A 27,153-nucleotide genomic window follows, 5' to 3' on the forward strand; every position below is an offset into this window, starting at 1 on the left:
TTATTAATTATAAAAAATTTTTTCATATAATAAACTGTATTTAGTCAGGTTTTCTCTTCTTAGTCTAACACCCTGCATATCAAAGGATTAGATTTAGAAGGGAATGCTTGCTCAATACCTACTTACTGCCTGAACTGGCTGCCAAGTCTGTTTTGCAAAGGAAAGGATGAGGAGAGGTCATTAAAAGGCTTAAGAATGAGACTGGAATCCCCTATCACTCTCTTGGGGATGTGAAAGTCAAGTGAACACAAACTGCAGTCACTTATCTGGGTGTGGAACCAGGTAGATACCAGGCTTTGGTACTGGGCATCGAACTGTCCCCAGAGAGGAACAAGATCACCATGACTGACCTTTGATTCCTACCTGCTTTGTGACAACTGCTTTCGGACTTTTGTTACCTTGATATCTTCCCTGAATAAATGAGGTATTTTCAGCTGCGGCTGTATTTTCGGCTAGAAGACTTTTACAAGATTAATTCGTTACGACAACAGAAGTATGTCATGTTTTTTTAAAGAGCTCTCTTAGTTGTATTGAATTTCTGCACTCCAACACTGCCACAAAAATTAACATCAGATTGTATTATCAAAGTGCCTAACATGACACCTGGCAGAAGGTAAGAGATGCCTTATGTTACTACGTTTTCCAGTTTTCCCTCAAGGCAAACACGAAACAATACTGAGTCTCTAGCACCTGACGCAAAACGTTTAAAATCGTTCAAAGATTTTTCTTGTAAAAGAGAACTAATGATACTCAGGGAAAAAGTTTAGCTCAAAGAATTACATATGTACATAGTATCTTTTAAGTTCCAGATGGAAGTGATGAGCATAAACAAAAAGTTTATATTTTACTTCTAGATTCCTCATCTTTAGCAAGTTGAAGATAAACAATGACAATACCTATGACAAATGTTTGCCCAGTGCTAAAGATTAACCAGACTATACAATTTATGTGCAGCTTTGGAGCTCTTGGTCAAATATAAACTGTTTTTTCAACAGTTGCTTAGGTCTTCATATGGTTGACTCTAAGGCTAAGTGAGTGTTCCTATCCTTAGGGTATACAGTGAAAAGAAAAAATTATGTAGAAAAATAAGCCCTAAAGTTATATGGGGGTAGAGTGGGACATGGAGAAAATCTTTTTTAAAGATTCAACAAATATAGTGCTATAAGCTTTATTGCAAATAAAAACAATAAAAATAAGTCAATTTTTACAAATTAAAAAAACTAGGAACCCTCATAAAATAAATAATGTTTAATTGGATTTCTGGTACTCAGAAGATAAAATTTATATTTTAAGCTTTGGACAAAAAAAAAGAGCCAATCTTTTTCACCCAAAAAGGTTTTGACTTTTAAATCCACAAATATACAGTACTATCTGAATTTTTAAAAATCCTAGAGCCCTGGCTGGTGTGGCTCAGTAGACTGAGCACAGGCCTGCTAACTAAAAGGTTGATGGTTCGATTCCCGGTCAGGGCACATGCCTGGGCTGCAGGCCAGGTCTTGGGGGCACGCAAGAGGCAACCAACAGATATTTCTCTCGCACACTGATGTTTGTCTTTGTCTCTATTCTTCTTCCCTTATTCTCCCTCTAAAAATAATAAATTAAAATTAAAATTAAAAATCCTAGAAAATATACTGAAACCCCGTGAGAATTTTACAGAGGAAATGAGAAGAAACAAAACTAAATGAACATCACCAACTTCAAATAGGTACCTGATATTTTCTTTTGACCTGTGTTCTTAGGAGCACATAGAAGTATATGTTGCCTTTAGTCAGAATGAGTTTGTATTTTTCCAAAAGAAAAATCAGTAAACTCTTCAGTGAAACATACTACAGGGAAATTAAACTCATGGGTTCTGTTAAAACTCAACATCTCTGTGTGCTGAAGTAACACAAAAATTCAACTGTCAGAGGGCAAAACTAGCTGTTACCTTTACCTTTCAAAAAAGTGTTATCAACACTGTAAGTCCATTTATATAATTATATTTTAAAACATGGTAAAATTACATCCCCCCAAATGAAGATATCTGTATATTTTCAATGATCTTCGAAGCATCCTATATAAAATTATTCAAATAAATCTGCTATTCTTGCATAGCCTGAACTTTGAACACATGAATTTTGTAAGAGTAAGATGTTTTACTAAAATTAAGAAAAAATAACTTGGAATTTATATGATATGATATTTAAAGAGACATTCTGCGCTGCAGACCAACACAGAATATAATATCCACACAACATGAAAAAAAGTTCAAAGTCTCTAAAAACATTAATGGACTTAACTAAGGACCATTCCGGGTTGTGAACACTGTTAAAGAAAAGGTAAAAACATGTTTAAGTGGAATTCCAATTGATGGCTAAAAGCTACTGCCCTTTTTGGTTACCTGCAGAAAATAACTTCAGGAAAAAAATACTTCACTATCACCTTTTATCTTCCAGGCCAAAATAAAATGTAACGTATTTCTATAAACAGTGTTGGCTGTTTACATGTAAACATAAAAATGCTGTTTTAAAGTAGGTTATATTACAGCATGATAGTCTCAAAGACAACAGTCAAACAAGTTCAATTTGAGACCAACATAAAGAAAATATAAATATCTGAAGTGTCATTATTAACTGAAAAACGTTTTCCAATGCTTCGTTAGGTATAAATGCAGTGTAATATCAGTGAGGAAATTAAAAAGTACACACATATTTATCTCCTTTTTTGTATTTCTTTTTGAAAACCATATGAGGTGATCAATAACTCTGATACCACCTCTTACCTGGGTAACAAAAACAAACTTCAGTGTATATTTTAACTGTAAGACTTCACCATACGTATATGTCTGTGTACATGTGTATGTATTCAAGACACTGCTGAGCAATCACCATGTACTCGGCTCTGGGAATACAATGGTCAACAGAAAGTGACTCAAACAGAACTGAACACTTCAAAAAATTCATTACTCACTCACTAGGTTAATATAAACATGCAGTATGCACCTTCTGTAGGGCTGCTTTCAACTTCATTTGTCTACAGAGCCAATCTGTTTTTGAGTTCCACGCAGTCAAGTTCCTGGACTCTGACAAGGAAAGCCCGGTACCCAAGCAACCCCCAGTCGGGGGCACAGTTTCACTAAAGCTACTCGAGGAAATCTTACTACTGGCACCTGCTTCAGGCCCTGATGGAGGCAGATAAGACAAACATTTCAATTATATGGACAATAACTCTAGGTTGCTACAGGTTCAACGAGAAGGTAGAAAATGAGTCACCACAATGTTTGCATATGTCACAATAGAAGGCTAATATATTGCAATTAAACACATAAAAAATCAACAGAAGTGAATGCTTTTGTGCCACATTATACACTGGGTTTTCGATCACTCTCTCATTTTTTTTTCTGGCAGAGAAGAACACAGTGACAAGATGTCCTATTTGGACATGCGGATGGAATGGTTTTTCCTACAACTATGAAGTCTCCGCAACTACACTGCCTGACAGGACGGGGCTCTGCCTCACGTCTGTTACACAGTCCAGAGGTTCTTTAATGAGTTGAACGGCCATCATGGTGCTAAGACAAGCATTCTCAAAAATGTGAACTGCCACCAAGACAGCAGCCACCCAGTTCCCAGCGATCACACTGCTTCTATCCAGGCAGCACATGTAAACATGTAAAAAGAAAATGGCAGCTGGACCACCTATTCCTCCAGGAAACAAAGGCAATCAGTCTGGCTGCCATTTCAACCATCAATGACAACATGATACAAAAGGTCAGCGGGGGATTTTTTGGATGTAGTTTAAAACAGAATCATTTTCATATTCAAATTAAAGCTTAAAGCAATAAAAAGCTTTGGTAACAATGATATAATGATTTCAGAAATAAAGAATACTAATCAGTCATCAAAGAACATAAACTATTTCTGATTTATAAACAAATCATAGTGGGTCAAATGAGAAATTCAATATTCATGGATTCTCAATCCTATTTTGTGAGATATGTGTACGTACGTGTGTGTGTGTGTGTGTGTACACATAAAATCGGTGACAGAAAATTTCCCCAGATTATACAGAACAGTTCAACTAAATGGTAAATCCCTGCAGGGAAGGGGAGGGCCACGCACTCTCACAAATACCATCTCCGACAGGTTAAGTATTACCCTTTCTTTGGAACTGAGGAAACCACGGCTCAGACACATTAATTAAGTAACCTGAAGACAGACCATTTTCTCTATATTTTTTACTATCTAGTTCAATGCTACCTTACTTACAACTATTTATGACATACCAATTTATTAGCTCCATAAGCAGACCCTGAATTATTATATCTCTTATAGCATTTGACATGCTGGTATTTGCACACACACACCTTAATAAATGAAAACATATAGTACTAGGGAATTTAGCACTGGAAGACTGGTGTTCAAAACTAGATTCTTCCATGTGAGTCTTCTGTTATGACAATTATACCAATTTTGCAGGATTACTATTAAGGCAGGGTCAGTTTCTCTGATTTGAGCCAAGAAATTCTCGTGGGGGGACTGTCTGGTTCACTGTAGGACATTTAACAGCAACCCGCCCTGACCTAGTAAACTTGAGTAGCACCCTCCCCACCAGCCGTGACAACTAAAATATGTCTCCAATCACTGGTCAAATGCCCCTAGGAAGTGTTTTCCCCGAGCTGAGAACCACTGCTGAAGGCAAAACTATTATTAAAATAAACTGAAAACAAAGTATATTATTTCCCTCTAGTCCAGAGAATCCCCTTTAGAAGGAAGAAAATAAGGATGAGATTCCCCGAACCACGCCTCTGAAGACACTCCTAAAAGCAGCAATCAGCAACACAAAATTTTAATATATTAAAGATGGCCACAAATTTGTAGTTACTCCTCCAAATGAGAGACAGATTCCTACACTGAACTCAGGTGACCTTAGTGACTGACTCCCTTGCCCAACAGAATGAGGCTGATGCCATGTCATGGAACTGACGAGAGCATAACAAGCCTTGTACTTTCTGCTCAGAAGTCCAGCCACCGTAAAACAGCCCTGCCAGGAAGACACAGGGGCAGGCACACAAGGCCCAGCTGAGCCTGGCCTCCGGCCTCCTCATCCGGAGCACCGGGAGCACCGGGAGCACCGGGCGCGGGAGCACAACTGCCTGGGATCCTCGAGTCCAGGCTCCCTGCTCCCTGAACACTCTCCAGAGACCTCTGTTGATGCCACATGTAAGAGAGAACTGCCAAGACCTGCTCAAAATCCATGACCCTCAAAATCGAGAGATATAATAAAACAGCTGTTTTAAGCCAGTAATGTTTGAGGCAGTTTGTTTTCATACAATTTGTATATATTTTGTATGAGTATACTTTTCAATTAAAAGATTTAATGTGTTTTAAAGGAAACCTTTGTATAACTATATTGACTTAAAGACGTAATCCAATTCCTATCAAGGACAATCACAGACTTTCAGTCCCCTCCTCCAAAATAAAGCCTGGGGGGGGAGTAAATTTGGATTCCAAGAATAAAAACATCAGGAACAACAACAAAGGCAAAACTGACGGGGAATGGAAAACAAACCACTGACCTCTTCTGAGTACAAACTGGTAACTAATTGCCAGGAGCAGAAGGCTGCAGAGCTCGGAGCTAGGAAACAGGTGAGCTAGAAGCATTTTAGATTGTGCCCTGTCCTCTCCCTCCCCAGCCAGCTGTGGTCAGCAGGACAAAGCAGGACAGCCTAAGAGCCCTACGGGGAAGCTCAGAAAAACAGGTACAAAGTGAACAGCTCTACCCTGTTGCCATTCACTCTTCCTAGCCCTTCCCCCCCAGGAAAAAAACCCTCCAGAGTTGTTAGCGAATTACAATCTAAGAAAACTACCTCTTAAAATAAGTATCACTTTTTTCTAACCGTTTACAACCCAAACCCTGATCAGAAGTTGCCTCATCAGCAGCAGCCAACAGGAAAATGCAGCAGCCATTCAGCAATGCCAGGTGGCTGGTTGACCCGAGACTCAATCAAGCCCTCCTTAAACGCACCTGGATGGACAGAAACTAAAATCTGGCTGTTGGCCATTCCCCAACATTATTAGATTAAGCAGATAATGCTGTGCCCCAAGGGATCATTAGCTTAGTAGCCAAAATAAAGAGACATCTGTAACCTAAAACTACTGTAAAAGACAGACAATACACTAAACAACGCCCAGCATCTGAAGCAGAACTACTGGACTGGACATCAGAACGCACACCCGGGACAATGGGACGAGACCAGTACTACGAAGTCGCACAAGAAACCATGAGAATGCACCAAGTGAAAACACTAAATATGAAAAATAAACACCCAGATGATAACAGGAGTTCCAAAGGGGTGGGGTGGGGGGAGTGAAACATTTCAAGACAAAAAAAAAATTTTTTTTTACAAAATAGAGAATAACTTCCCCAGAACTGAAGATAAAAGAAGTCAAGATTAATAAAAGAGCCAAATAAGATATAAGAATAAAACTCACTCTAGAAAAATCACGAATACTGTGTAAGATGGCAGGACTTTTAGAAAGTATTCAGAAGTACGCGTGAGTGACCCTGAGTGACCCAGAAGAAAGCAAAACACCTGCACGGACAGAAAGGCTGCACTTGCCACACGTGTGACCGGCCGGCAGGAAAACTCCAGACACAGCCCCCACACCCAGCCATCAGGTACGCACGTTACGTTTCAGTAATGAATTACGTAGTGTTGAAAGAAGAGAACATGCTAAGCAAATTTTATTATTTGAGGGCACTTAAAAAGCCCAACAACCATGAGAAATTTACATTAAAACTATATTCAGCATTTAATTTCTTAAATTATTAAAACAAAATTTTTAAAAAAAATTTGACAAACTTGGTAAGCTTGTGTTTTGAAAATGTCTAGACTTCACCAAGAACAGGCCAACAACAACTGCATTTTAGATATAATTCACAGAAATAATAGCTTCCAAGAGCAGTACTCAGAGTACTTTTACACTAGAGGGGAATATAATATAGCTACTCTTACTGACTGAGCAGCTTATGACAGCTTTTGGACTTTTCAAATAACAAATTATGGTGTGGAAAATTTCAACACCCATTCCGCCAAAGAAAGTACTGGTCTTATTTCTACTCAGTGCTTTATCTTTTCATCAGTTTTATTAGCTCAGCTCACACGAGACCACTGCCTGCCTTGACTTCTGGAATACTGCCCCAATTCTTCCCTCCCAGGCCTGACTGCCAGGGCTGCAGCTGCACAACCAGTTCTGATTAAAATGTCAGTCTTTGAAAGAAGGTCTATGCCAAGGGATATAAAGGATTTCATTATCGTTTCTCAAAACTCACAGGGAGGATTAAGCCCAAACCACACCAACACTTGCACCCCTTTTCACTTAACACTTTATCTTGGGAATCGGTAATAGCAATAACTTTTGAAAACTACCTCCTTCAACTTATCATATGGATATAACTAGTTTCAAATAGATGGGCAGTTGAGTTGTATCTGATCTTTATTATCACTGCAAGCGTGCTGCAAAGGATCTCGCACATTCACGTACGTGGAATACGAAGACATGAATCCAAACCTACAGAATTTATCTGTGGGATAAATTCCAGAGTAAAACGGATGAATCAAAGGGTTTGTACATTTAAGTTTTGGTAGGCATTTTAAATTCTGAACAATTTTTCCGAATCTTTTAAGATAATGTACCCACCAAAAGGAAAGGGCTCAAGGTCCTTTTAAGTGACAGGCAACCACCTGAAACTAAGTGAAGAGCCCACTCCACGCCGACGATGGCCAGCTCCGTCTGGGCAGGCACATCTCAGCCCCAGGCCTCTGTAAATTCCTTTGCCCAGAAATCCATTCTTATTCTACAGTTTTTGACTGAAATAGCTTTGCTCAGATCAGCAACACAGTCATGACTTTTAACCACATTACCTCAGCTCGCCTTACGCCTTAAGACAGTAATTGTTTTCTTTTGCGTAGACACATCTCTAAATCTGGAAAAATACAGAAATCAATATAGAAATGATGAAGTGAACCCAAACCTACTATATTAACACTTTCATGCTATCAAATATATTTGCAACAACTTACTATAATGGTATTTTAGGCTCTACTTACGTGCAAGACAAGAAAATGTGATGCGCTAAATTTGTAAGTTCCATTTATTGGACTTTTAAGAATTATTTAAATTTTAGGGGAGATTTATTTGCTTTACTGGTAAATCTGCTTTGCTAGCTGCTTGAAATATTTGAAGAAATCAGAGAAATATAACTATAACTTACCCAGTGGAATGTCTAAGAATGTAAGTGATTAGGAATAAAAGTACTGTACTCCCTCCTATGCAGCATTAAAACTGAAGGACAATACATACAGCACTGAACAGTGAGTTTTATGGGTCAACCATTTATTTCCAAAGAGAACTTCAGAAAGAGAGAGGTAACCATAGCATATGGTCTTGGATGTACAGACGTCAGATCAAGACATTTCATTTTAATTTCATTCCCTATAATACAGCATTCTTCAGTGAACATGTACCATAGGTCCTCAAAACACGTAGTTTCATTATCATTTGAACATTATGGATAAGGGAAAAAAATTGATTCCCAGCCGAGACTACTGTCTGTGCAGTTGGCATGTTCTCCCCAGGTCTGCATGGGTTTTCTCAGGTCCTCCGGTTTCCTCCCACATCCCAGAGATGTATGTGCCTGTGAGGTGGTCTCAGTGAGTGAGTGTGTGTGTGCGACCCACTCTGCAATGGAAGGGCCTCTAGTCCAGGGCTGGTTCCTGCCTTGAGCCCTGAGCTTTGGAGGCGGGGGACCTCTGGCCACTCATGACCCTTGAACTGGAAGAAAAAGGTTGGAAAATAATTATCTTACTTTTTATTAGTCTTTCTACATTGTATGTATAGGTAAGTGTATAGCTCACACTTATTTCAATATTCACTATTTGAAGTGTTTTGGTTCTTTTTATTTTATTTTATTTATTTACCTTTAGAGGGGAAGGGAAGGAGAGAGGAAGAGAAACATCAATGTATGGTTGCTTCTCGTGCATCCCCTGCTAGGAACTGGCCCCTGCCAGGAACTGGCCTGCAACCCAGGCATGTGCCCTGACTGAGAATCGAACCACGATCATCTGGTTCACAGGCCCGCACTCAATCCACTGAGCTACACCAGCCAGGGTTGTTTTGGTTCTTTATTTAGAAGTTTGGTGATGTTTTTGTGATAACAGATATGCCAACTCTTGTTTTTGATCAATTAACCCGTGGTAAAATTGGTTTCATTATATGTCATTCGTTTAAAGTAGAAATTTCCAAGAAGCTATCTACAATATTAAGTGAGGACTTACTATATATTAAGGCATTCACAAATATTATTCAGTGGTAATAATACATACAAATTGGTATCTTAAACATGACTACTTCTTTTAAAAAAGAATGGTGTCTTTTATAAAAGCATGTCATCAGCCCATATAGCACAAAACAAGCAGAGCATTTTCTCATGATGCCCGGAAAAACAGTCCTCAATCAAAATCACAAAAGAGCTGTTTTATGACTTCTTCGTGGAAATCATGGCCTTTAAGTGAGGCCTTTAACTGCTACAATAAACTGCAGTTGCTGTGGTGAGGATCATCACATGTTCCACGATCAGTGGCGGACTGGGACCAACATCAAGGCCACAATTCTATTACATAAGCATGGTAGAGACCCTCACACTCTGGCAATTATTTCCAGATACTTCTACCCTGACTATTAACCAAATTAGTCTCCATTCCTTTACACTATGAAACTATTATCAGACTTTAAAAATATTCTCTAACTATACATAAAGGCAAATAAATTTGAGGTTATATTGTCAAATTGAAGAGCTAATGTCTATTATTCTATTCCCTGAAAATTTCCCAAGTTCCTTCTTTATAGATATTTACAAGTTAGGATGGGAGAAACTCAGGGTCAATGTTTGAATGAATATCCCATTCTAACCTCTGCACTTCTTCTTTAAAAAAATTCTTTATTTTTCAATTGCAGTTGATATAAAATGATATATTAGTTTCAAAAGTATAACATAGTGATTAGACATTTATATAACATACAACAGGATCACATCATAAGTACCCATCTGACACCATAGTTATTAAAATAATATTGAGTACATTCCCTATGCTGTACTTCACATCCTTGTGATTTTTTTATAACCGGCAATTTGCACATCTTAATCCCTGCCCTTTTTTCACCCAAGCCCACACATCCCCTCCCATCTGGCAACCATCAGTTTGTTCTCTTTATCTATGAGTTTCTTTGTTGGTTTATTTTGTTTAGATTCCATATATAAGTGAAATCAGATAGTATTTCTCTTTCTCTGACTTACTTCACTTAGCATAATAACTTTAGATCCATCCACGTAGCTGCAAATGGCAAGATTTCACTCTCTTTACAGCTCAGTAAAATTCCATTGTATGTATATATACCATATCTTTATCCAATCATGTATCGATGGACACTTAGGCAGCTTCCATATTTTGGCTATTGTAAATAATGCTGCAATGAACATACAGATATATATGTCTTTTCAATGTAATGTTTTGGGTTTCTTCAGCTAAATACCCAAGAGTGAAATTGCTGGGTCCTTCTTTTTCTCTTGCTATAGAGCCTTTGATTTAAAGCCTATCTTGTCTGATACTGCTACCCACGTTTTAGTTTTGTCATTTCTACTTTCATGAAATGTCTTCCTCCATCCCCTTACTTACTTTCATTCTGTGTGTCTTTCAATCTGAAGTGAGTCTCTTGTAGACAACATATGGAAGGGTTTGTCTTGTTATTCCATTCAGACACTCTACGTTTTCTGATTGGAGCATTTAATCCATTTGCAGTTAAAGTTACTGCTGATAGACAGGCAGTTCTTGACATTTTGTTATTTATACTTTTATCTTTTTTTTCTTTAACATTTCATGTAATACTGGTTTGGTGACAATAAACTCCTTTAACTTCTTCTTGTCTGGGATGCTATCTGTCCTTCGATTCTAAATGACAGTCTTGCTGGATAGAGTAATCTTGTCTGTAGGTCCTTTTCATCACTTTGAATATTTTGTGCCAATCCCTTCTGGCCTGCAAAGTTTCTGTTGAGTAATCCACGAACAGTTCTATGGAAGCGCCAGTGTAGGTAGCTAACTGCTTTTCTCTTGTTGCTTTAAGACTCTCTTTTTGTTTTTAAATTTTGCTATTTCCATTATGATGTGTTGGCATGGGCCTCCTTTGGTTCATTTTGTTTGGGACCCTGTGTTTCCTGGACATGTATGTCTACTTCCTTCATCAGGTTAGAAAAGTTTTCTATCATTTTTTCAAATAGGTTTTCAATTCCTTACTCTCTCTCCTTCCAATACCCCCACGATGAAAAGGCCAGTACACTTGATGTTGTCCCAGAGACTAACAAGATCCTCATTTTTGGGAGTGTGGTTCTTTTTGCTATTCTAATTGGGTGTAATTGGGTGTTTTCGGCTTCCTTATCTTCCAAATCACTGCTCCAATCCTCTGCTTCAACTACTCTGTTGAGTCCCTGTAATGTATTCTTCATTTCATTTTTCTACTCTTCATTTCCAACGGGTTCTTCTTTATGCTATCTCTCTGCTGAAGTTCTCACTGAGTTGACTTGCTCTTCCCCTAAGTTCACTGAGGATCCTTACAATCAGTATTTTGAACTCTGCATCTGGTAGCTTGCTTGTCTCCACTTCATTTAGTTCCTTTTCTGGGGTTTTGTTCTGTTCTTTTATTTGAGGCGTCTTGGTCTCCTCATTTTGTCTGGCCCCGTGTCTGTCTCTGTGTATTTGGTACAGCTGCCATGTCTGCAGTCTTGGTGGAGTGGCTTTAGTAGTACAAGTCCTGTAGGGCTGAGTGGCACAGCCTCCCTGGTCACCTGAGCTAGGCTTTCCAGGTGCACCCCTGCTTACCCATGCGGGCTGTGTACACCCTCCTGTTGTGGCTGAGCTTTGATTACTGTTAGCACCTCACTGTGAGGGATTTCCCCCCAGGCTGATCAGCTGAGAGGGCTGGCTGCAGTCGTCACGGAGGATCTGCTGTGCAGGGGCCAACCCCACAAAGTAGGACGTGCTTCATCGAGGCTCTGGTGCCTACTGAGTCTACCCCTCGAGTGCGTTGCTTGTGGAGGTGGCTGGGTGATGCTGTCCACTGGAGGAGGCTGTCCACTGGGTGCTCTGGCTCTGGGCCTCTTGGGAGGGGCAGGCGAAGGTCAGGGACCACCTGGCATGAGCTACAAAGCAATGTGAAGGTGACTGTTTGTGTGTTGGGTCTGGAGGTGCTGGGAGAGGCTAAGCTGACAACCAAGACCCAGAGCTCCTATTGCCAGGCCTGGGGCCACTTAGCAAGAGGTATGGGATATGCAGAGGCCAGATGCTGTATGTTTGAGAGATTTTAGGAAAGTCAGCAACATGAGTTAAAACAGGCCATTTGTATCTAATTTTCTATAACGTGCACATTTCCCCATTCTCTCACATTTGGTGAACATATTATTCCTCATGTGTGTTTGTGTGTTAAGTACCTAAACCTAAACCTCTAGATAACTTCTAGTTGGTAACTACAAGATGCTATCAAGTCAGAAGGGAAAACTGGTAGGATCAGAAATCAGCCACACGACCACAAAACCAGGAAACTATAACTTTTAATCCTAAATATATTTTTTAATATTTTGTATTTTAGACATGGGGTTTTTCCATGTCTCAAATTGAGTCAACATTTTCTTATCAAAAACTAGCCAAAACATGGGCTATCAAAATGACTCACTTAATCAGATAATTGTAAAAATTAACTTATTCAACATAGACTCATTAAACTACTACAAGTTAGGCCCACATAAATTTTTTTAAAAATTAAGTAATATGTAAAATAAAGTAAACATAAGCCAAAAAAGTACAATACACATATTTTTAAAAGCATAAAAATGAATCCACTAAAGAGGTAAGAAGTTTACAGACTACCAAAGATTGCAAGGGAAGTACAATACAAGCAGGTAGAAATAATTGAACAGATTTAGTTTGTAGTACTTATACCATGAAAACAATTCACACTTTAAAACCTGGTCTAAGTAGATGTCAAAACATAATTGTTTTAAAGTCTTAATAAAACAAAAGTAAATTAATCTCACATTTTCTAAATAATACTAACAGGTTGGCTTCATGCTCAGTGGTAAAAAATGATAAACATCCAGTTAATGTCAGCATTTAGTGAAACACTAGATACATTAAATTCATAAACAAGATGTTCATTATAATCACAATGTTCTAGAAATTCTAACCAATGCAATTAGTAAGTGAACCATTACAAGATACAAAATCTGGAAAGAATAAAGCAAAATTATGTTTAGTTACAAATAAGGACAGCGTATCCAGAAAAGCTAAGTGAATTGGATATAAGACTATTAGAAATACTAAGCAAATTTACTTTAATTAAGTTAGCCAATTAGACTTAAGAGAAAAAATCTCCCTACTGCTAAGTGCACAGAGGTGCGTTTGAGCAGCACCTCACAGGAAGAGGCCGTGGGTAAGGGCATAGGCAGGGCCACGCAGACACAGGTCAGAACTTCACCTCCACGCTCCTCGGCTGCCTAAGCCTTGGTCAAGTCATCTAATGTCTCTACATTTTCTCAAGTGTAAACATGGTAACATAAATGTTGAAGAGTACACAGAGCCTGGCATTTAGTAGTTCAACTAATGTGAAGTAGTAGTATTTATACTAATAATAAAAAACCACGTGTCCCTTAAGTAAAAAAGATATATTAAATATACAGCATATATACCATATTAACCTTCCCAAAATCCAAAGACTCTTGAAGGTTCAATACATATCTGGCCCCAAAATTTTCAATAAAAGATTGCAATTTGATACATTTCGAATGTCTTCTTAGGGAAAAGAGATTAATAAGAACTTTCATTATTTTTTTTAAGTCAGCCAGATCCCAGGCCCCCCACAACTGTGTTTTACAGTTCGAGAGATATCAGTGGTTCAATAGAAGCCCCCACCAAAGAGCTAAGCACACTCCTTTTCTTCTAGAACCCTAAACGCAGGAAGAACCTAGTCATTAGTAGGACTGTTCACACAGTATCGGCCTCTTCCAGATGATAAGCTCCATTAGCAAAGTATGGACTATGCATTTGTTTACCACCTTAACTCCTGTACTTATCCTTGAATTCTTGTATCAGTGACCTGTAGTACCTGCCACCTCGTACACCTGTATCAGAGACCTACTTGCTTAATTCACAATTCAGGTTTTAGTAAATCCCTTGAGTTATTATATAGCGTTGAATGGGTGGTAACTAAGATACATCAGTTAGGATGTTTTATATACGTGGAACATAAAATCCAAAGCTAGCTGAATTAGGTCAAGAATTTACTGTCTCAGGTAACTGAAAAGTCTAGTGTACGATCCTGGGGGAAGACCTGATTAGGGACGTGGTTTTCCTCTGCACGCCTTATCCTGGGTTGGCTTCTAATTCAACTGGCTTTCCTTTTACAGTCAGAAGACAGACGCCAGGAATTTAATGACTCTACACTTTCAGGCTGACGTTCAGCAGAAAAAAATTAGTGCCTTTATCCCAGCGTCTCCAGCAAATGTCCTAGGTCCCTCGGATTGATCTGGCTTAGATGGCACGTGTGCCATGACGGCCTTAGGTTGAGACACACGTTCCACTGCTACAATCTCTTCGTAACATGTACCCAAGAAAACACATGAAAGCTGACCTTGGCAATTTAAACCTTTTCTATTACTAAGTAATGCTATTACCAAATGAAAATTGATGAGTCAAGCACTTCAGACAACTTCTCACCTTCTTCAAGTTATTCCCCCATATTTTAAGCACAACCCATCAAGAAAAAAAAAGTAGCCCTGGCTGGTGTGGCTCAGTGGATTGAGCGCGGGCCTGCGGACCACACGATTGCGGTTCGATTCCCAGTCAGGGCACATGCCTGGGTTGCAGGCCAGTTCCCAGCTGGGGACTCAAGAGAGGCAACCATGCATTGATATTTCTCTCCTTCTCTCCTTCCCTTCCCCTCTATAGATAAATAAATAAAATCTTTTTTTAAAAAAAGTAAATCCTTCCCTGAATGTAAATCACTTTTTAAAATTTATTGATTTGAGAGAGAGCAAGAGGCACAATGATCTGTTGTTCGAATTATTTATGTTGATTCTCATATGTACCCTGACCGGGGATCAAACCTATGACTTCGGTGTATCAGAACCATGTTCTAACCAACTGAGATAACTGGCCAGAGCTGAATCACTCTTTGAAGGGTTCAGAATGTGTTACCAGATTACAACACAGGTTTCTGATTCTCTCCTTAACAGAAGAGAAAGCAACAATATAGATTTTTCAGGAAGAAAAAAGAGCCTCCTATTCCTCTTTTTAAAGATTATAATAGCAGAATTTAAAGAAAAGATAGAAGAACACATGAATATCTTAAGTTAGGGGAAAATGGTTTTGTTTCATAGTTTTGATATACAAGCAACTAAATAATCCATCCTGTAACTCCAGACTGCTCTCACCAGATACTAGATGACCACCAAACCTCCTCTGCCCCGGAGTCTCGCACCCCACCCCAGCCCCCCAACACACAGTTAGACCCTAAGAACAGAACAAATAGGCACTTTCTAGGGAGGTTTTTGTGAATGCACATTCCAAAGCCAAACAAATTAATCCTTATTATGCTTCTTACCATCCACGTCCTTCATTGCTACAATCAGCACAGAAAATAGAAGGTAAACTGTTCTGTTCTTGCAACAGAGAAGAATGCAAAATTTATTTGCTTGAAAGCCAATATGCAAATACATGGGACAGGAGCTGATTTTCATGGTAAAGTTGAACAAACACAAAAGGCTACATCCAAACAACATTTTTAGAGGAGAACTAACCATTTGAAAATGTGTGACACACCAGTCATCTTAAATGAAAAGCCAAACTTCATTCACAACCCTAGAAGAAAACAGTGTGGTTAAAGAAAAAAAAAGAATTGAAAGGAAATCTCTATATTTACTCAATTATGTGGGCCGGTTTTTCAAATACTGTTCAAATAATTCAATTCAATAAATACACACTGGTGGCATTATTTAAAAGACAGTATTAGCGCTAGACACAGTAAGGATACAAACACCGGACCATGACTTCACAAAGTGTGTAACGTGCCACAAAGGCAACAGACACCAACAGTACCAGACAGCACAGAACTCTCCAAGCAGAAATGCGTGAGACGAAGAGACAGTGGGTAATCGGAAAGGGGGGAAATCAAACAAACCAGAATGATTTCCGCAGTGAGTAACAGAGCGTCTGAGGGCAAAACTGCTTAAACAATAAGGAAACTGATGATCTCACATTACGAAGATCCCACCACTAGGGAGGGTCTATTCAGTGGGGTTCCACCCAGTTCCAGTCTCCGAACTCTCTCGCCTCTGCCCCCCTTTACGGAAGGGCATCACCTCCAGGCTAGTGGCCAAGATGAACACAGAAGCCACAAATGTCACATCTAGCTAAAACAAGCTCTAGGAAGAAAAAGGATCACCTCTTCTTTCTCAAAAGTGAAAAACCAGCCCTGGCTGGTGTGGTTCAGTGGATTGAGTGCCGGCCTGCGAACCAAGGGGTCCCCTATTCAATTCCCAGTCGGGGCACAGACCTGGGTTGTGGGCGAGGTCCCCATTGGGTAGGGGGGAGGCGCGTGAAAGGCAACCACACACTGATGTTTCTCTCCCTCATTCTCCCTCCCTTTACCTCTCTCTAAAAATAAGTAAACAAAAATCTTTTTTAAAAAAGTAAAAAATCCTTTCCCAGGAGCCCCTCGCAGACTTCCCTTTCATTTCCCATCGGCCGAGCCTGGGTCTCGTGCCCATCCCTAAAACAATCACTTCCAAAGGCAACGAAACCTACCATAACCAAGATCAGCACAGATGCTGGTAACGATTAAGACCACCACTTCAGTGTTGGCTGAGTATTTTGAGGAAGACAGGCCTCAAAGAATGGTATGATCTGGACTGGTGGAAAAAACAAAACAAAAAACAGAGACGAAGGAAGGGATGTGCCTAACTGAAGAAGAAACTGAAACTGTAATGATACATGAACACACTGTTAGGACAAAGAATTCTCCCAAACTGGACTGTCACTCTCACCCAAGAGCCAACAGTCGGTAAATGCTAGGAATGCAGGAGGAGCAGTCCTCTCTTTAAGGAAAGGACTGAAGTTATCCACAGGGGTCTTGAGACTCACCACTCCTTATCAATAGTCACCCACTCAGCTGTCTCTGGCTTGAAAACATTCCACATTAGGCACAGAGATGACTGCAGACTCACTGTCAGTAGTTGTTCCTTCAAGATGTCTTCTCAATTGGGCTGAAGTTTCACTCAGAACTGCACAGACTCACAGCTGGCCCTTATCTGCAAATGAAAGCATACGATCAGGAGGCAAAAAGTTGCAGGGCGGAATTCCTGAGACCCACCTATAATTAACTGATTCATATGAAAACTGACCATAACACACCAGATTCACTAAGCGCCCTGTTCAAACGAAGCAACCCGTATTCCAAAGGCTGTAATGTACTCAATTACAGTTGCCACCCTTCCCCATCATAGGTACACTGATCCTAGTGTCCACAGTACACCAGACGCAGCTCTTACCAGAGCTTTGCCGCCCACTGGGCAGAATATGACACATTTATTTACCGGACCCACAAAAGGCGGCCTACACAGCATGTTAAAAGACAGCTACCTACATTTACATATCAGAGGACAACATAAAAATCATGATTTCTGACGTCTCTTGGAGAAAAAACAGAAGATGAGGCAATAATGGGCCCATGTTTGCACATGGAAACACTCTGGAGCTGACTGGCAGCTAGTCCTGCAGCTGGGACAGGGTGTGCAGTGCCCCACAGGCGTCGTCACCTCTCACGCGAGCACCTAACCTGGTCTGGTCATCTGTCTGGCCCTGTTGGCATTTGAGCTCGCAAACTCTGCTACGTATTTATGATAGCATTCCAACCCCCCACCGCCCCCCACAGCCAAATAACCACCAAAAGCTCTCATCTATTTTTCCAATCTGTCTCTCTCTTCCCAATCCCAGAGCCACTCTGGTCGAGGTCTGGGCACCACCACCGTTTAACTAAAATACCCTGACAGCTGCTAACTGATCTACTAGTCACGGATATCAGTGCCTCCCACTCACTCCCATTTGGGCTAAAATGACCCTTTTAAAATCAATGCCTGCTCTTGTTTTCTTTTTCTAACTTAAAACTCCCTGTAATGACTCACTATTATCCTCAGGAACAGTTTAGTTCTTTTTAATACAGTTTCTAAGGGCCCTTGTGATTGGGTCCCCACCATTCTCTTTAACCTCATTTACAGCCACTTCTACTCAATGTCCAGTAATTGTGCCAACCACCCACTCAATTTCTTTGCCTCATTCTCTTGTTTACAGGGCATCACACTTGCTGTTCACCTCTGCCTGGCATATTCTTCAAAACTTAATATGGCCATCACTTCCTTCCTATGTGAAGCACTCTTCCAAGGCACTGTGTGGAAACCGGGTAAATCTGTGTTCATGCTGCCTGTCACTTCCAGAACCGGTAAGTAGAGACAAGGATTGAATCTTTATGGGCACTTAATTCAGATGACCAGCGAAGTGAGATAACAGCAGGTTAAGTACCCCCGAAAACCATCTTAACATCTTATTTTAAGCCAACACTTTTATAAGGAAAAGAGGGGGTAGATAAGGTATTTAGAAAAAAAGGTTAATTGGATTTGAATTGCAGACCAGCAAGGGTTTTTCTGGTACTTCTTTACCTGTTGGTCAACAATTCTTTATCTGAATACAATGGCCAGATATCATCCCCATTGCTTGCAGACCCCCTGGGGCGCAGACCCCTGGGGCAGGACAGCTGAATTGCTAGTTGACAGTTCCTGGAATGACAGACAGCCTTCCACTGGCATTAATCACTTAAGCCTATCAACTAAGGCTAAACTCTTTAACTCTTGAGTTACCCTATCATTGTGCTTCCCTTCAGGGCACTTACATTGCCAAGGTTATCAAGCCTCACAGCACGTCCAAATCAGAGGGAAGCTGGGACCCAGAATTTCAGATTCAAGAGTTCATGAAAGTGGGAACCTGTTTTGAGTGCCATATCTTAAGGGACATTAATAAACTAGAAGGGAAAGCTGGAAAATTATGTCTGAAAACTGTATCACTGTATAAGCTGTAAAACTGTCTAAGCAAGAGTGAAAGGAACTACAGAGATGCAGCCGAGCAAAAAGCAGAGGTGGGAGACCTGACAGACGCGGCACACACGGGCAGGCCCTACCTGCAGAGTGTGAAAGAGGAAGCAGGTTTCCTGTGGGTGGCCCAAGAGGGTGAGACCAAAGTCAGTAGGTAGTAGTTTCAGGAAGGCAGTACTTTGTTTTTTTTAAAAAAAAGACAAACCATCTGAAAGAATAACTGCTTATGTGGAAACATAATGGGATGTCTAGAAAAGGGGTGAATTCACAGTCACTCGAGGTTTTGAAGACCAGGAGCAGCAGACAGACTCCTGCATTTGGGAGAAATGTCAGATGTGACAATACCTACAGTCCCAATGAATTCTAAGATTCTGCTGTAACAAAGGGAGCGTGTGGCCTCTCCTGACTCCCTGTGGTCATCCCACAGCCCGCAGGCCAGCAGCCCCTGCTTTGTCTTACACACAGACATGCTGATCATTAGATGAAACTCTGCGTGTGGCTTGAGTTTTCCAAAAGGAGCCCCCACCCCTTTTCCCCTTTCTGACCTAAAAGGAGCCTGAAGTCTGTAGTTTCTTAAGGTCGGTTTGAGGATTAGGTCCCCCATCTTCTCAGCTGGCATCTTCTTAATCGAAAAGCCTTTCCTTACCGAATTCGGGTGCTTTGAGTTTTGGTCTTTTGAAGTGCACAGACTCTGGAACCTCTATGATACTTAAATCCATAAATATTTTAAACATGGCAAGGCAGCAGCTCAATTAAAGCCCATCACCCCAGCCCCCCCTAAAGTAAGCATAAGGTCTTAAGACATGAGATTTAACTGCCTGTTTACAAAGAAATCAGAGGAATTACTCAATATAAAGATAGCTAAGTACATTACGTTTTCCCACATTAAAGAACTTTCCAAAAAAATTCTTTTCTGTAAGATTCAAAGTAGGTAGTGTCCTAGTTGATCTGAGCCTGTATGAAAAGCCAGAGAGAAAACTAGATGCCAATTTGCCCATTTACTCAGATAGAATGCTGATTTCCCAAGGGGTAAAATGACATCAAACAGACTCACCGAGGATGTGATAACTTTACAAGGACTTTGTAAATTAATAAATACTTGGTTTCTGATTTATACATAAGAAGGTAAAGCAAGGAGGAATTTTAAAAGGTTTCCCAATGTTTTACAGAATTAGAATGGCAATATTCACACACACACACAAAAAACACGCAGAGAGCAATGGGACTGAATAAAAACCCGGTCCTCTCTGCTGTCACATTTGATTTCACCTTGAGGTTAAACTAATCTGGAAAGAAGCCGTTTTGCTGAGAACAAAATGCAAAAAGAGAATGTAAGGTATCATCCTCACTGCATGACTTTTTTAAGAATCACATAAAAATGTTGAGTCGCTATCATCTGGGTTTTGTTGTTGTGTTGTTTTGAGAGAGAGAGGAAGGGAGAAAGAATGAGAGAAACATCAATCAGTTGCCTCTTGTATGTGTCCACACTGGGGACCGAATCCACAACCCAGACACGTGCCCTAATCGCAAATCAAACCACTGACCTTTTGCTTTGCAGGACGGCCCCCAACCAAGTGAGTCACACCAGTCGGGGCAGTCACCGCTATCTTTAACTCAATACTATTAGAAATCACCGTATTTTCATTTTGTAACAGTTGAAGATTTTTTATTTTCATTAAAACATTTAGCCTTAATAAATATGCTGTACTCTTTTGATTTTATTCAGGGAGATGGAATAATCTTTATACTCACAGGAAAAATTTTCTAATAAGTCTTTTTAAAAATACTTATAAAACATTACCTCACTTTTCCACACACAAGGAAGGCTGTAACAGGGAAGCCATGTAAACTAGAAGCTGCTGCTGCTGGTTGATTGTGTTCTTCTGCCTTCCTACTCCCTAAAAAGACACGTTACAGCCCAAACCCCCAGGACCTCTGGCGTGACCTTGTTCAGAAACAGGGCTGTTGCAGATGTAATTCGTTAAAGAGGTGATGCTAGAGTAGGGTGAGCCTCTAATCCAATGTAGTGGGCGTCCTTGTGAAAAGCCAGATGTGTGAAGACAGAAGGCAACAGGAAGAACCCCCAGGGCCGAATGGGCCTGGCGCCGATGGCCAGCACACCTCCAGAGGCTGGGAGAGGCCAAGACTCATCCCCCACGGGTTCCAGGGGAGCAGGACCCTGCTGACACCTTGAATGTGGACTTCAAGTCCCAAAACTGTGACAACACATTTCTGTTTGTGACACTTCTTTGTGGCAGCCTTAGGAAATTAATACACCTTCTATTAACTAGAAGAGCGAAAAAAGTCACACGAATCAAAACGTTACAATCCTGATCACTACAATCCGTTACCCAATCAAAATGGGATCTGGCCTTGTGCCGTCTGAATGGTCAGCACCAGCAACTTCTCCAGAAGTGAACTCACCCTTCGATTAAATAGCCCATTCACTCACTATCTAGGCCAGTAGGTTTTATGCATGTGTATGTCTTCCCATCATTTTCTAATTGGGTAATCAATCTCCGTATCTTCATTTTACACCTCGTTTATTTACTCATTTGACTAAGGAGTACATACACACAGTAAAATGAAACAGTACCTCACTTTCACTTTCCTGTCCATGAATCGTCCTGTCCTCCACTCCAAAGATAACCATCATCAACAGTTTACAGATCTTTCCACTGAGATCTATGCATTTATTAAAAATCTGCTGTACTTTTATCACTTTATGTGTTTTGGGGATATCATTCTGTATATGCCAGAACTTAATATTTTTATTAGTTTACAGTATTCTACTATATCGATGCATTGTAATGTATTTAACCAAGCCCCTATAGATGGATCTTTAGGAAGCTGCCAATATTTACCTGTATCACAAACGATTATAATGCTGCCTTTGTATTATCTTTTCGTTGAGCCCTGCCTTTGCCACCCAGTCTGTAACTGCAATCCCCGTTCCTTGTCCGGAGGTCCCCACCTTGCACCGTTTTTCCTCACAGAGCTTCGAGTTATCGGGCTTCCTGTATGTTTTACTCCTTGTTTGTCTTCGCCAACTAGGTTGTAGGCCCTATGAAAACAGATTTTTTTCTCTTCAGTTTGCAGGTGAACTCCCTATTACCTAAGTGCCCGACGCGTAGCTATTGCTCAGTATTTATTGAGTAACTGAATGGGGCTTTTTTTCTCCTACAAAAGAAAAAAAAACATAAGAGATACAACATAGCTTCCCTTCAAGGCAAAATAAATCATAGCTCCCAAACTGAGCAGTTATTTGTCTCCTTTGTCTTGTATTTTCCATACTGTGTCAAATAAGATTGTTGTACTCAAATTTGATCTAGATTTTATATAGTCCATGAACCCAGGAGTGTCTCCATTTAAAACAGTCTGTTGGACCAAGGATATTTCCTGGTCTTTCTGAATATTAACCCAAATAGTGGGCACTTCACTGAGTCTCTGAACCCTTGCATGGAGTTAAACGACAGTATCTTAACATGCAATTTTTCCTACCAGCGGTGCATTTTCAATCAGCAGAAGAATGACTCAGTGTGGTATTATTTCTGGTAAACACAGAGGGTGCAGAAATCTCAACTTACCGTATTTTGCTGTGTGTAATGTGTCCCCTGTATTAATGCACACCCATGTTTTGTGTGCATTATACACAAGATTGTTATACCCATATCATGTAACCATTATACCCATGTACAATGCACATCCTTGTTTTTCTCAAAATTTCGGATACAAAAGTGCGTATTATCCATGGCAAAACATGGTATTTTAAGAAAGTCAATGTATGTTTCACTTGTCCCAACTGCCTTTATAAGGAAACAGAGCAAGTGGGGTCTTTCTTTTGCCAAGGGACCAGTCTGCACGTCAGTCCGGCCCTGGCACACTGGGACCTCACAGCAAAGTGGTTGTTGACGAACTGTCCATCGGGAAGGGCAGAGATGAATATGTTAGAAAAGTAAGTTCTTACTCATTTTTAGATTGCTAAAAATCTAACCAATCTGCAAATTATACTATAAATATCTTTATGTTCAACATTTAAATTAGCAAGTATATATATTATTCAGTATAACAATCTTTATTTTAAAGCTTAGAAATCAATAGTTTATTCTAAGAGAACACAACAGAATGATTCCTTAGTGAATTTAATTCCACACGCTTTTCTGCACATATACAATCTTACCTGTTACCAAGCGCCAAATAACCCCAAAACTTAGCAAAGGAATCATTAGGAAAGTTCATGGGGGCAAAAACAGCCACTTTGAAGTGTTCTTTTTGCTTGAGTAGAAGGGGAAAGGTAACATATAAAATGTGCAAGACAACTTAGATGTAAATGACAATCATGAGCTTAAATGCATTTTGAAAACTGTACTTCTAAACAAGATAACAATTTGTATGATTTTAAAAGACAGTTATGGCCATAAAACAGTAATCTGGAGATTTCCTTTTTTAAGAGAAAAAGGAGTATGCTTAGGCTGCTCACGAAGGCTTTCCCCACACCTGAGAGACTTTTATGTCCACCTATCTTTTATTCCAGTATGTTTAAGGCTTTCTTTTTTATATTCAGCTCTGGAAAATTGAGTATTTATCTTGGTACAGAGTATGAGGTGGAGATCAAGTTTTCTTTTCTCCTAGTTGGCAATCATTTCCATAAATTCTGATTACTATGTTCACTGGTCTGTAGGGTACTTTTTATGAAAACCATGCTGGTTTCACCATAAAGGTCAGTTATACAGTTTGTCAAAACAAAGCTTTCAAGGCAAAATAAAAAGGTAAACAAGACAATTTACTTGGAAGATTAAACACACAATACCAGTGAAAGCAGCAGATAAGCTGTTCCCCTGAACTCAAGGGTCCTCCAAGAGGTCTGGTTCTTTCCAGAGAGTCACAGATCTGAACGGTTTCAGGAAAATCAACGTCCCAATCTCCAGCCACTCCTTCCTAAAGCTGATGTGCGCCAGCATCCCTGATTCTCTTTGTCTACCTCCCCCCAACAGTAGTTCTTCCACATTCCGGGAGAAAGTCACACTTCTTACTCATCTCAAACCTCCATATGGTACACATTTCACTTCAAGAAACCATCCAGGCACCAAATGGGCACCTGGGAGGTTAAGAGGAAGAGTCTCCGGTGAGCAAAGCAAGAATCACCAAACAAACTTGTGGCAAAACTCCTTGTACAATCAATCAATCAATCAATGTAAGATTTTAGAATTCAGAAGTGGAAGTAACTGTCTGGCAGTTGTCCGGTGCAGGTGTTGCCAAGTTCATTAAAACTGAAAAGGTCAGACCGTTTTTGACAAGAAAACACACCCAACTGGGTTGGTCTGACAACGAGGACTGTGAAGTTTTACAGCAACATTTTCCTTTAAGGTGAATAAGCAGAACACACAGCGCTCCAATGAGATGGACCAGCGCTTCTATCTCATTGCCCAAAACACTCGGCCCAAACCTAACTCCTCGCTCCAGGTAGTCAACCACCTGCCTGGAGCAAGCTGTAACTCACCAGCTCATGCATCCTTTTTACTTTTTAAAAGACTTTATTTATTCATTTTTAGAGGGGGGGAAGAAAGGGAGAAAGAGAGGGAGAGGAACATTGACTGGTTGCCTCTCACACAGGACGCAACCCAGCCCCGTGCCCTGACCAGGGGGTCAGACCAGTGACCATTCACTTTGCTGGAAATGCTTCACTAACTGAGCAGTACGGGTCAAGACTCACACATCCTTTTTAAAGATTGCCACAGCCTCTTCAATGTTAACAAAATAACAAACTGAGGCAGCATGTAAGAAACACTTAAATTATGCATTAATTCAATTCTATAGAAACCCAGCAATTAAGACAAAAAGCAAGATTTTACAGTTACACCCTTTGGCTATATTTCACCTATTCAATCTAGAAAGAAATACACTGCAGGTTCTACAAACATCAGTTTATTTCCAATTGAAAAATATAAAAATTACATCCTGCTTTACAAAAATAACAGAAAATAATAGAATACAACAGAATTGCAATATAGAAAATGTTAGAACGGATGTCCTTTTGGAAAATAGCTCACATTAAAGGAAACAAAAAATTTCTGAACAAATCAAGTCAAAGTTGGGTTTTTTAATCTTACTGCCTTTAAAATATATTGCATATAAAGCCTTATCATCTAATAAACAGAAGGCTTCGGCTGAAGCCTGTCAAATATGTTACTGGTCAAGTAGAACTTGACATTCACTCCTTCCCACCACTCCCTATACATGCCTTCCTGTACTTCAGGGACAGGAAGGCTAAAACAAAACAAAACAAAAAAACCTACATATCCCAGAGTTTTCCTTATGGTCAGCATTTGGGATGTAAAGCAGGTTCTGCCAGTAAGAATGCTTCCTATGAGATTAGGGTAGGAAAGTGAGCTGGAAGCTCTTTCTATTGCTGATTTAAGTGATAATCAATGGCACAAAGAAACAAATTATTAGAAGCTGTTACAGTCGCCAAACTCTCGGCACTAGATTTAAAGGCAACTAGAAACAGAGCACCAGACTCAGTATTCCAGTGGCTGGTCCCCAGTTTCAGCGTCCTGCCCTGGCGGCTACAGTCTTAAATGAATACATTAGCCCAGTGGTGGTCCTCAGACTCAGGTTCTTCCAGGCGTTGTAGGTGCCAAATTCCCTATACAAAACACCTTTCTGCCTGAAAACCCTAGAGTAGTCTTTTTCTTATAATAAGCTCTGACAGATACAGTATCGTTCATTAGGTTTAAAATACGTATTACCTACATTCCTCCACACTTTAGAAGTCAAACACATAAGAATTAGTGTTATTCTATACCATAATTATTGTATAATTTGAAAATATGAGGTCCATATAATTAAAAGTTTCTCAGTTGTAGTCTGAAGTATTTTTATTTATAATACAAGGTCTGTCCAGAAAGTATCCAGTTATGTAATATGAAAAATAGACACATTTATTGAAGAAGATAAAAGCTACAAGAAAATTATACGTAGGACAATGACGCCTCAGTCCCCTTCAAAGTAGGCACCTTGGGACCTCACACAGTTCTCCCAATCACCATCAGCTGCCCCACTGTATTTTCCTGAATCCCACTGACAGTCTGAAATCTTTTCCCTTGCATAGGTGATTTTAGTTTTTGGGAACAGCCAGAAGTCAGAGGGCACCAAATCTGGGTGATTTGATGTTTTGCAAAAAGACTGCGTGAGACATAATGCATGAACAGGCGCGTTGTCATGATGAAGCTGCTAATCACCAGCTGCCCATAGCTGTGGCCTTCTGAATCATCTGAGTAGTTTCCATGGAGGAATGTCCAAGCTTAACACAAATTTTTGATGTGGATTTGTTGCTCTGCTCACTTTCAATGCAATGGCCACGCAGTGCACATGCTCACTCAATGGCATCTACTGCCCCCACTGATTAGCACAGTGAAGTCATCATTGCTACACACACATATTCCAGTCTCCCCTTGGCTGTCAGGTTACATAGATGTTGCATAAACCATTCTCATTATTTTAACAATGGCTGGACTTTTATAATTTCTGGATCAACATAAAGTAGTAATATTCCTAATAATGAATGATCTCGCTTTAAATTTATGTCATGTACAATGCTATAGCTGTGGTTATTTTCTTAAAAATTTGCCCTGGCCAGGTGGCTCAGTCCAGCGGAGCATCATCTCATATATCAAAAGGTTGTGGGCACATAACTAGGTTGCCGGTTCTATGCCCAGTCGGTGCGCATATGCTAGTTAGCACTCTGACCACCTTCCCCCTGGAAACAAGCCGTACAATTTACTAACAGGTGATACATGCTAAAGTACCCAATTTAACCATTCCTCTTTTTTTTTTTAAAAAGATTTTTATGTATTTACCTTTAGAGGGGAAGGGAGGGAGAGAGGGAAAGAAATATCAATGTATGGTTGCCTCTCGTGTGTCCCC

The 27,153-nt window shown here is 40.0% G+C and overlaps 1 protein-coding gene across 5 annotated transcripts in view; it reads right to left on the reverse strand.

Moving 5' to 3' along the window:
* Nucleotides 1-27,153, reverse strand: part of CDC42SE2 (CDC42 small effector 2) — an 81,903-nt gene that overhangs the window by 40,257 nt on the left and 14,493 nt on the right. For 3 of the 5 annotated variants that reach the window (XM_037050526.1, XM_037050525.1, XM_037050527.1), the window contains exon 2: nucleotides 17,228-17,394. The exons of 1 other annotated variant lie outside the window; for it this stretch is intronic. The gene's annotated coding sequence lies outside the window, so the exon portion shown is untranslated. The remainder of the gene's footprint in view (nucleotides 1-17,227; nucleotides 17,395-27,153) is intronic. One more of the 5 variants, XM_037050528.1, reaches the window with a different exon arrangement.

This window comes from Sturnira hondurensis, unplaced genomic scaffold (genome assembly GCF_014824575.4).
Source record: "Sturnira hondurensis isolate 20B ecotype Veracruz unplaced genomic scaffold, ASM1482457v3 Scaffold0006805, whole genome shotgun sequence".
Taxonomy (NCBI): domain Eukaryota; kingdom Metazoa; phylum Chordata; class Mammalia; order Chiroptera; family Phyllostomidae; genus Sturnira; species Sturnira hondurensis.